Source organism: Drosophila ficusphila, unplaced genomic scaffold (genome assembly GCF_018152265.1).
Source record: "Drosophila ficusphila isolate 14025-0441.05 unplaced genomic scaffold, ASM1815226v1 contig_106, whole genome shotgun sequence".
Taxonomy (NCBI): Eukaryota; Metazoa; Arthropoda; class Insecta; order Diptera; family Drosophilidae; genus Drosophila; species Drosophila ficusphila.
In genome coordinates this window covers 2,514,277-2,524,626 of record NW_025063993.1, presented here as the reverse complement: position 1 = coordinate 2,524,626, position 10,350 = coordinate 2,514,277, and positions in this window count along the sequence as shown.

The window sequence follows — 10,350 nt, the reverse complement described above, 5'->3', positions numbered from 1 at the left end:
TCCACACACCAAGATTCAAAGAGAAATATTTATTACGCCAGATGGAAGTCTATCTCCGCACTTCTAGCCCAGAGACTCAATTACCAGATTGTAGAGTACAAAAACAAGTAAATCGCTGCCGTACATGTGAGTTTCACACCTGAATGTAATCGAATTTTTATCATTTTACCTCCGCATTGCATTGTTGCCAGGCAACTCTCGGCCGCAGTTTTGAGTGGGGCTAAGTTGGGGCTCAGCTGGCAGCGAGCAGCCAGCAAATTGAAATTTATTGCCACTGAGCCACTGGAAATCCCGTCTGCGGTCTTTGGTCCCTGCGCCCTGGCCCCGCCACCTCCACCTCCACCCTCAGCCCCAGCTCCACCTCCACCTCCACCACCGCGGAATGGCCAAGATTTGGGGCCAGGCCAGGGCAGGGCAATGCAAAAGAATGGTGCTGCCGCTTTGCTGTTTATTTTTGGCCAGGCCAACTGGTCGCGTATGTGGGTCGCATTTATTACCGCCGCGACGGTCTCTCCACTGGGCCGAGAGCTTATTGTTAGATAAGAAGTGTGACGTTAGCCCATTAGAGACGGCGGACGATGATGGAGCATCGGAAATCGGGAATCGCGAGTCGCGAATCGGGACTTGGAAGCCGGGTATCGGGTATCGGGAAATCTGGGATCTGGCATCGAGGATCGCCTTGATTGCCAGTCAGTCTCGGTTTCAGTTCGCCAGCCTCGAGCCTAGTCACTTGCCATCAAGTGGCTCCGAGCCAAGAGACGAGGCCAAGAGACGATTGCCAGAGCCAGAGCCAACGCCCGCACGACTCCAGCTCGTACTTGACTCGCTCTTGGACTTGGCTTTGGACTCGCAGTTGGCCGTGCTCTTTGACTAGGAGCTTTCGGGACTTGCCTACCGCCATCGGAGATTTATGGCTTAGATAAGCGCGAAAAGTTACAGATGCTTATGCAGCGGCAACCACTGCAAGGCGCGTCTCAGGCTCAGACCGCGTTCCCCATTCGGCCATGGACGTGGGTGGCCCCATAAGTTCCCACAAGAGTCATATCTTCATTTCAAAATAATTCCAATTTATTGTCACCCCAGTAGTTAAGCTAAATTTCTAACGAATGATAGTAATAGTAATAAAACAAATGCTTTTCTTTTTCATGTTGGGAAAGTTATTCGGATGTTATAAAAGTTTGTCTAAAAATAAATACTTTTTTCCGTTGCATAATCATGAAACTATGCTGTCAAACAAAAAATTATATCTGACAACCGCCGAGCTTGATCATAAATATAGACGGTGCTCATCGAGTGCCATTTTTAATTAGCTGCTAAAGTTTAATAACTTACAAACGTATCTTTTGTGTAAAATCTTTTGAATGGAGTGTGGTTTACTGTTCCCCATAGGGGAAAAATAATAGTTACTTAGATTTCGATTTGAAAGTGGGCGGGCTAACTCTATACTTAATCTGTTTTTAATGACTGGAAAAGAGCTGCAAGTCGGGTATTATGGAATATATGAAAAAGGTATCAACAGTATTTATTAGTCAGTTTTTATATTTCTGAAGCTCCCCTCGCTGGCAGTGCCTGCAGCACGTTGTTGTCGTCGTCTCGTTAGCGCGGTGCGATTACTGGCCGCGATTGGAAATTGGCAACTGGCAACTGGCAACCGGCAACAGCCGATGGCCAAGAGCAGAAGCAGCAGCAGCAGCAGCAGCTATATGCGAAGTCAACTTCTCTTTTGGTCTAGTCCTAAGGGCCGATCGATAAGAATCATAGTCAGGTCGGGCTGCCCGTCTCATAGAATTGGCCCATCCTTCGGCTGGAAGTCCGGCTAAATTAGTGAATGCCGCTTTTAATTCCTATCAGCCTTATCGCAACGGCCGCATCTTAAATGAGGTCAATTATCAGCCAAAAGTGCAAGTTGTTGCCCAGGCTGGCCGCAGTCTGCGAGGCGATTGCCTCCGAGGCTCCCCTTTCTGCGGTCTTCTTCCCAGATGAGTTGTCTATCTGCCTCATAAAGTTGAGTTTCACTTTCAATTGCCGCAGCATGGCGAGAGTAATAGAAACTGCACATTAAACGCAACACGTGCCACGCTTCATGAGAGCAACAACAGCAACTGCAACAACAGCAACTGCAACAACAGCAACTGCAACAAAAGCAACTGCAACAACCTCCTCCTTGGCGTTCGTTGTTGTGCACTTTGCAATAAATCACAAAAAACCCCGCTCTATCCGTAATTAGCGCAGGGAAAAAGCGCAGCAACAACATCATCAAATATCGCACAATGAACATTGCTTAGAGAAAAAGGAAAGAAAGCATGACGAGGCATTGAAAGTACACTGAACACTAAGTGGTGGTAATTATAAGGGCGGAAAGCATTGCTTAATGATTTGTGAAACAAACGCTTTACCGATGTTTTGTTAAATATGTTAAAAATATAGCATCCTGGTTTTAGAAATGCAGCCTGCATGCATATATTGCAGGTGTTCGGTAATTGTTAACCTAGTATACCTAATATATTTTATAAGGTTATACATTTCAACGGTGTTAACTTAAATAAAGTCACCATTTTTAGAAAACCTCCTTATGTAGTTTAGAGGTTTTTTATAAGGACTAAAAGTAAAAGTGATATTTGACTTACATAAAAATAGTTTTATTATTATTGTAAAGCAAAGGGCGCTATTCTCCCAGTGTAAAATGGTAGTCTTTATTTTCGCGCGCCTGCACTTGCCGCAGAATAGACTGCAATTTGTGCAAGCAATGGAGCAGCAACTCGGCCAGTTTCATTAAAAATATTTTGGGTTGAATAACAATAGTAATAATGTAAAGTGCAACGTAGAGTACCGAGCTGAAAACCAAAACCATAACAGAAAAGTGAAATTTTCCAGCAGCATCGAAGGCAGCAACATCGATAGCAGCAGCAATCATCTTAGGAAAAGTTTTGCTTTTGTCTAAATTGCAAATGAGCCACATCCCGAAGACAAAGCCCAGGTAAAAGTCTCCCCGGCAATGAATACTTCCTCTCGAGCGGATCTCTTCGAATGCGGATCTGCATCGACGAAAAATTTATGCAGCTAAGTTAGGAAGTTCATCTTTTTTTTCAGGGGACTGAGACAAATTAAAAATCGACAGGCTTGACCGTAACTTTAGTTAACTTGAAGAAAGATTTTTTACGCCATCTTAAGGAAAGTTGATTTGGTCTGTGTGGTAGGTAAGGTGTAACTACAGGAACAGAAAAAACCAATTAAGTTTTATGATCCTCTTCCTTTACGTGCCGAGGGCTTTTAGCTTAAGTCAGCTCCCTTCCACTTGGGACATCTCATTTGCGGGGATTATTTATGCGGTCCTGGATCTCAGACCCTCTCAAGCCTCGGGTTCCTCCCTTTGGGGTCCACCCCTTGCTTGGTCATGCCATTGACAACTTGCACAAATGTTGACCTTTAATTACGACAGCCAACAGCAACCACAACTTGTTCTTGCTGGCCACTGTTTGCATAACTACGCACATAACATCGACTCGGGTCCAAAAACTCTTCTTATATATATCCGCACACATGTGTGAGGAAAGAAGAGGCAGCTTCCACAAAACGGCAACGACGACAACTGCAATTTGTCCAGCTGCAGTGGAGGACTTGTCCCGGGATTGGACACTCGCGGGGTGGAAGGAGCTCAGCAGAGACACACGCATGCCGAGCTGAAGATGAGCATTTCTCGGGATCACTGTGAATGTTCTGGAGTCACTGGCATTGAGATCCAAATAAAACAAATGTACAACGGTCAATTAACTTATTTAGTAAAATTTATTACCCCCGGGAACTTTTTCAACAATAAAAAGTTACCATTCAGAATAAACAACAATGTACAGTTCAAAAAATTAATCAAAATGTTCTTTTATTTCAGTAATGTTTATTTATTTATCTTAGATACATAAGTAATCAATGCCAGGTTGGATTATAAACTGGAAGATCCTGGGTTAAGTCCTATTCCGTAGGTCCTAAGTTATTTTCCTTGTATGTTTATTTGATTTATGACTAAAAACTTTCTTATTAATTCAATTCAATATCCTTTCTTATTTTTTCGTGGAAAGGATTTTAAAATTTTCAATTAATAAAATAAAGTTTTACCTGAAGTTAAACTTATTAAAGAGAATAGCATTTCTCTGACCAAAACGTCGACTCGGGTACTTAAAGTTGAATAAATCTCTTTAACAAAATATGTTTCTTTGGCTGTTTCTTTGCAAAATCACATCGATCTGCCCGCCATCACTGGCATGCATATATAGCATCGGGCTTCTGGCTTGGCTGCGGGCTGGGTGACAAGTGCTTAATGTCAGCACCTTGGTTAGCATGTGGAGCTCCAGCGCCTGGATCTCCGGCCGATGACAATTTTGCAAGGGGCAGGGGATGGGGGATCGGGGAGATCGGCTTACACATTAATTATCACTTTTGTTGCTGGAAGCTGCGACTTCTTATGGCCTGAGTAGGATAAGTAGGAAATCCCGGCGATGACATTAGAGGGCGACTGCACTTAGTTCGTTGCCTGAGTCTTTTGTTTTTGTTTCCATTTGCCATTTTTCCCGGAGCTGTGCCCTCTGCTGTTTGCCCAAGTGATAAATGAGCTGATGAAAGCCCAGAAGGGGGGTGGGGGGGTGGAGTGCACTGATTTATGGTTGCCAGGCCTGCAGAATAATCGATAATAATCGATAGCAACACCCACTTGGAGTGGGAAGATAAACGAACTGGGTTCGACACTCGAGCGCTGCCACATATGAAAATTAAATTATAAAATGCCTTACAAGTGGGGCGGAGGCCAGGAGTATCCTTCCATTCCTAACCCTCCAGAGCGCAGACGGCCATAAAATTGCCTGGCCCAGACACAAGGACAGGCGGCAGACGAGGGTGGACATGCGATTTCCTTGACATTTAATGCAATCCAACTGCAGACGCCAAATGGGGCGGCGACCCGACTCCCCTACTTCCCTCCTGCCACCACCGCTCCGCTTCTCTTCTGCTGCTGCTGCCACGCCCCACTCGTGTTGCATCGGCGTCCAGGATGAACACCCGCCCCTCGTGCCGCCGCCCCTGTGGTTCCCCCGCTCCCACACGCTCGGCCAAAGCAAATAGCCAGCGGGCAGATTTTGTCTTTGCGCGCAAGTGCAGCACGTATCAATTATAGTGGGCTACATGCTAACAACAATAACTACACCAGCCCCAGCAGGAACCAGCACAGCAGCCGCTGCCACAGATGCACCGTGAGCAACGACACTAAAGTCTAAGAGGCGATTAAGATGGGTACATCCTTGGTGTGGACAACGCAGTTACTCATATGCAAGGGGAGTTCAGGAAATCTCTCCATTTGAATTTCCCCCGAAACTCAAGTGTATTGAGTCATGGAACCACTTTGATTTTGTCTAAAAAATGCGCGATTTTAAATGTTTGTTTTCAAAGTTTAGACGGTTGTTGGTCTTGAGCAAATTGTGTAAAAGACTTTATAAAACTACTATGGTGAATAAGTTTTAAAAACCTTACGCAAAGAACAATTTTTTTGTGTCGAGATGGTTTCCGTAAAATAAGAATTACGTTTTTATTTCATTAACCTGGGAAATTTAAAGATGTTTAAATTAAGGAATGTCTAACTCTTTTAAGTACTTATACAGTATTTCTTAGATATAAAAGGATCTGAGTACTATTAATTGTTATAGGGAAACTATCAATTATTCCTTTAAGTTAGATTGAGGCTCAATACTTTGAAGATCAATAATCTAGTTTAACCTCATTTACAACGTGGACATTGGACTGCTCCTTCCAATTACCTTGGCCATGCACTGAAATGGGACAGGCGCCAAAACAGCATCCAGTGCTCTTTCAACTCCATTCTCCGGGACAGAGACAGAAATTCGGACCGACTCGAAGTGCCCCTTGAGGCACTCAAACCCAGATTCAGCCAGATCCACACGAGACCGGGCCAGAAAACTGAACCTAATGGGCAGGCAGAGAAACAAAAAAATAAAAACAAAAACAGGCCAAGCATACGTTGCCGCGTTTCTAGGCAGGCTTTGCCGCAGTCCTGCATAAAACATGATTAATTCCTGGCCGGGTAATTTATGTAGGCACATAATTCACAGCGGGACACATTTCGCTAGAGAGTTCAGGCCGTGGCCCGGCCGAATGCGGTCGCCACTTAAATGCACCACTAAAAATAGCACGAGCACACACTCATGCGAGTCCGAGTGTCGATCATATGCTTACTATATGCTAAAAATAAAAGGCCATGGCCAGTCGAGCCGGGCCGAAACCAAAACCAAAACCAGAGCCAAAGCAAAAGTCTCAGCCACAGCCACAGCCAAAAACAAAACCAAAACCAAAACCAAAACCAACAGCGAGCCTCGTGGCGTCGACGGCATCAGTGTGCACATTTGATTTAAATTGAAGCCAAGGCGGGAGAATAAGCCCGGTCTGCAGCCAAGATCAGGGATATACTGTATGTATGGTCTCTGACCGCGGAGCTGACAATATCATTAAATATTTATGACGCCGCAGCTGAGCACGGCCAGGGCCTAATCCCTAATTAAACCTGGCCGCTCCGCGCGCGTACTTAGCTGGAAAAACTGTCATGTTCGTTGCCTAAGTCTTTTGTCTCGCGACCCTCCGAAGCGCATCTCGAGTTCCGAAACTCCTTCGAAGTGCTTATCGAGACCATATCTTTGAGTTTCCGGGGAATAAGCTTAGGCCCGATTTCGCATGAAGTAGGAAGCCCTAAGTGAGTCGTAAGTTGTGGGCTTCCCTTCTGGGGCTGCCGGTATTGGCAGCTTGAAATGATTACGATGCAACCCACCGCAATACTATTTGTTATCTTTATGCGCTGCCTGCTGTCACTCGGGGCGCACTTCCTCCTCGATGTCGAGGCAGAATCATGAATTGAGCCTTTGCATGCGCCAGTGACAAACGATGATGCTTCCGTGCTCATCTCCCCATCGGATCTTCATCTTGCCAGTTCCCCCGCCAAGGCCCAGCCAGAATGGCATAAATTCTGGGCAGGCAGGCAAGGTTGTGGAAGCGGCGGGGGAGCGGGTGGTTGCTGCAACCCGCTGGCTTTCATTTCTAATTTTTGCATTTGGTCCATGGCTACCGATCGGCCTGGAGTTGCGATCCCTGGCCGGCGATGTTTTAGCGCATTTTATTGCTTTATTTGAGAGTTTGGCATTGCAACGCTTGTCAATTTTACAACTTTATAGAGGCGAGCTCTTATCGTTTGCATATTTATGCATGATCCCCGTCCGATAGCCTGGCCAATCCCCAAACTGCAAGCCCCGAACCGATTCTTTTGCCGATTCCCGATGCTATTCCCGGGCCCATTGGCCATGTCTCTTAATATTTTTGACATATTGGCCAGGGCCAGAGCCTTGGTCATAAGTCTGGGCCCTGGCCGCGAAGCCTCTTATTGTTGTTCGCTCCTTCCACAGAAATTTTCGCAAAAAGGAAACGGCAACAACAACGAGAACAATCTGAAAGAAACCCAGCTCGAGTCGACTTGAGTCCGCTTTCAGTGTCTGCGTTGCCTTTTCGCATTTGAATTGCAAATCCTATTATGACTTGTGAAATTATAATTTTTCTAGTTGCCTGGCTGAGATCCCCCACAGCCCCCTCCACTCTCAGTGGGTAAGTTCAGGTCCAGGGCCCCATGTCCATGTCCAGTCATAACCGCAGAAGGTTCAATAGCATGAATTATGCATATGCAGACGGTTTCGTTTCGTTTCGTTTCGGGAAAATCACAAGCACACGCATCCACATGCACTTAGTTATGATAACGTTGCACATTTCTGACTTCTCATACTCCTAGACAGAAACACAAACGCGGTCTCAGACTCCGGCTCTTCATATTTGTTTTGGCCAGCAATAACGCCCCAAAAGAACAGCATCTGCTAAAAGTACTGAAAGAAATAAAAGACTGAATTAATTTACTCTATACCCATGGTGTTTTAGAGCTCGTCAAAAATCGAGTTTTATGCTTTCAGATATAACAACTTTCGAACTGACTTTCCGATTAAGCTTAGTGGAATTTATTTTGCTTTCCTAATTTATTTGTTTAACTTATTTTTAGTGCTTTCTGCCTCTTGATTAGCATTGAACTGCTTTATATCAGTATTTTCAGCCTTGTTCCATGATGGCTTTCATTTGTTAAGATCGATTTTCTCTCAGTGCCGAGCGCATGCTTTATGCGTAGCAGCTGCTGGCAGCATAGATGGAGATGGAGACGACTCCGACGACGCCCCCTCTTTTGGGCTGCTACCGCAAACCTCGGGCTGCAGCTCTTTTGGCCTCAACTCGGGCTGGAGCTCGGTTAAAGATCCGACTGGTGCTGGCTCTGATGCTGATTCTGGGCTGTAGGACTGCAGCAGGCTTGCTGACAGAACAAAGAAGTCGTCCATTTGTAATTGTTGTTCCCGATGCTGTTCGGCTGTTGCTGTTGCAATAAGGGCAGCGCAGACTTGGCCAAGGATTACCAAGGCAACGCACATCCCCATACCCTTACCCATTTACCCATACCCATACCCATACCCATACCCATACCCATACCCATACCCATACCCATACCCATACCCATGCCCGAACCCAAGCCCAAACCCAGAGCAAGAGCTATACAAAACCATCTGTAGACTCGTACATTTGTTAAGGCAGTCAGACTCCACAGGCTTGCATATCTTTTATGACTTTTGACTTGACTTGACTTTGCCTCCTTAAACGCCCCGGTCAGCTAAAGTTGAACGACCCGAATGACTTCGCTCCACGTGGAGGAGGCCCAAAAAATCCGTGGTCAAGGCTGACTAATGAAAGGTTACTGGTATTTTGATTTAGCAAAATATTCTTTTGGCTTTTATATTTATTTTAATTTTTAACTTATTCCAAACGTATCTTTGTTGAATATTTAAGTTTACAGAGACCGAATATACAATTAAGATTTTGACCTACAAATAAATGGTAAATTTATTGTCAAATAAATGCATTTCTAATACTCTGGAAAATGGTTTTACTTGGGCATTTCTACACAATTATGGACTTCTATGTTACTCTATAAGCCCTTGAATGAATGGCGTGGGCTACTGCAATTTAGTTAGTCAGTTCCTCAACTGCGGCACAAATAAGATACAAGTAATCGTCTTTAACTTGCCTTGGGCTTGAACTTATATTAAAGACTTTGACTCGGAGTGGAATGACATTGCCCCAATGCGAGCGTAAATTCGCAAATTAGCCGCAGACAACAAAAGAATTATACATGCATTATATAATGCCAAACGAGCTAACACAAATGGTCCGAGTCAAATCAATTTGTTGCGGTCTGTACCCAAAGGGAAAACGGAAATGGTGCCTGGTCCTCGGAGGCATTCGCAGGCTGATTTTCTTTTTCTCATCATTAACATTGTCCCGGTCAAATCCCGGTATGCAGATAAGGCTAAGCCCCAAAGAACCCTGGCCAACAGGCGAAACATGCGTACTTACGTCTCTGACTATTTGTTTCACGAACTCGTGGCGCTTTTTACTTGAAAAATAAACGTGGAGATGCAACTGAAGTTTGTTGAATTACAAATACTCTACTAGCCCCATTTTAATAACACAAAAAGTGCACGATAACTTTACTTTCGTAGAGTATTTATTTATTTTTATAGTTACAAGCCTTGACATGTTTTTTCCAAACAATAATATAATCCACCTGCAGCCAACTTAGTAGGCTGTCATACATGTCCAGTGGCTCTAGTGTGCCTGGTCTCTAACCAGCAGAGGCATTCTGTCCGTTGGTCCAAACAAGGCAAAAGGCATGTCCATCCTTCCTATCGTAACAAGAGCAATTTGTTCTAATGTGCCGTGGCAGCGGCAGCTGCTGGAGATGGTGCGGCTAAATCTGCGGCCGGGCCGAAGGAGCTGGAGTGCCTGACTTGCAGTTGCACCGGGCCGGAGGAGCGGAGCAGGAGAACTTGGAAGTGGCAGTGGGAGCAGGAGTAACCGAGTTAGCAGAGATTGCAAAAAGGGCAGCCACTGAACACGCAATGGCCAGAACAAATGTAGACATTAAGCTGCTGGCCAGGCCAAGGGATCGAGAACGGGATCGGGATCGGGGTCGGGATTGGAAGGGAAGGGATGGGTTGGTAGACTGGCGGAGATTGCAACAGCAGCTTCAGGTGACAGACACGCAACGGCCAGCATAGAAAAAAAAACTGCATTTGCTGGCCTATCATAAAATCATAACTATATTCGATTCATAAAATTTTGCATGCATCTCGTGGCAAAACAAATTGCACCCTCACCCTCCGGCTTGGTTGACACTAACGGTTGCGTCAATAAATTCGCTGGGGAGACTTCATTAAATGC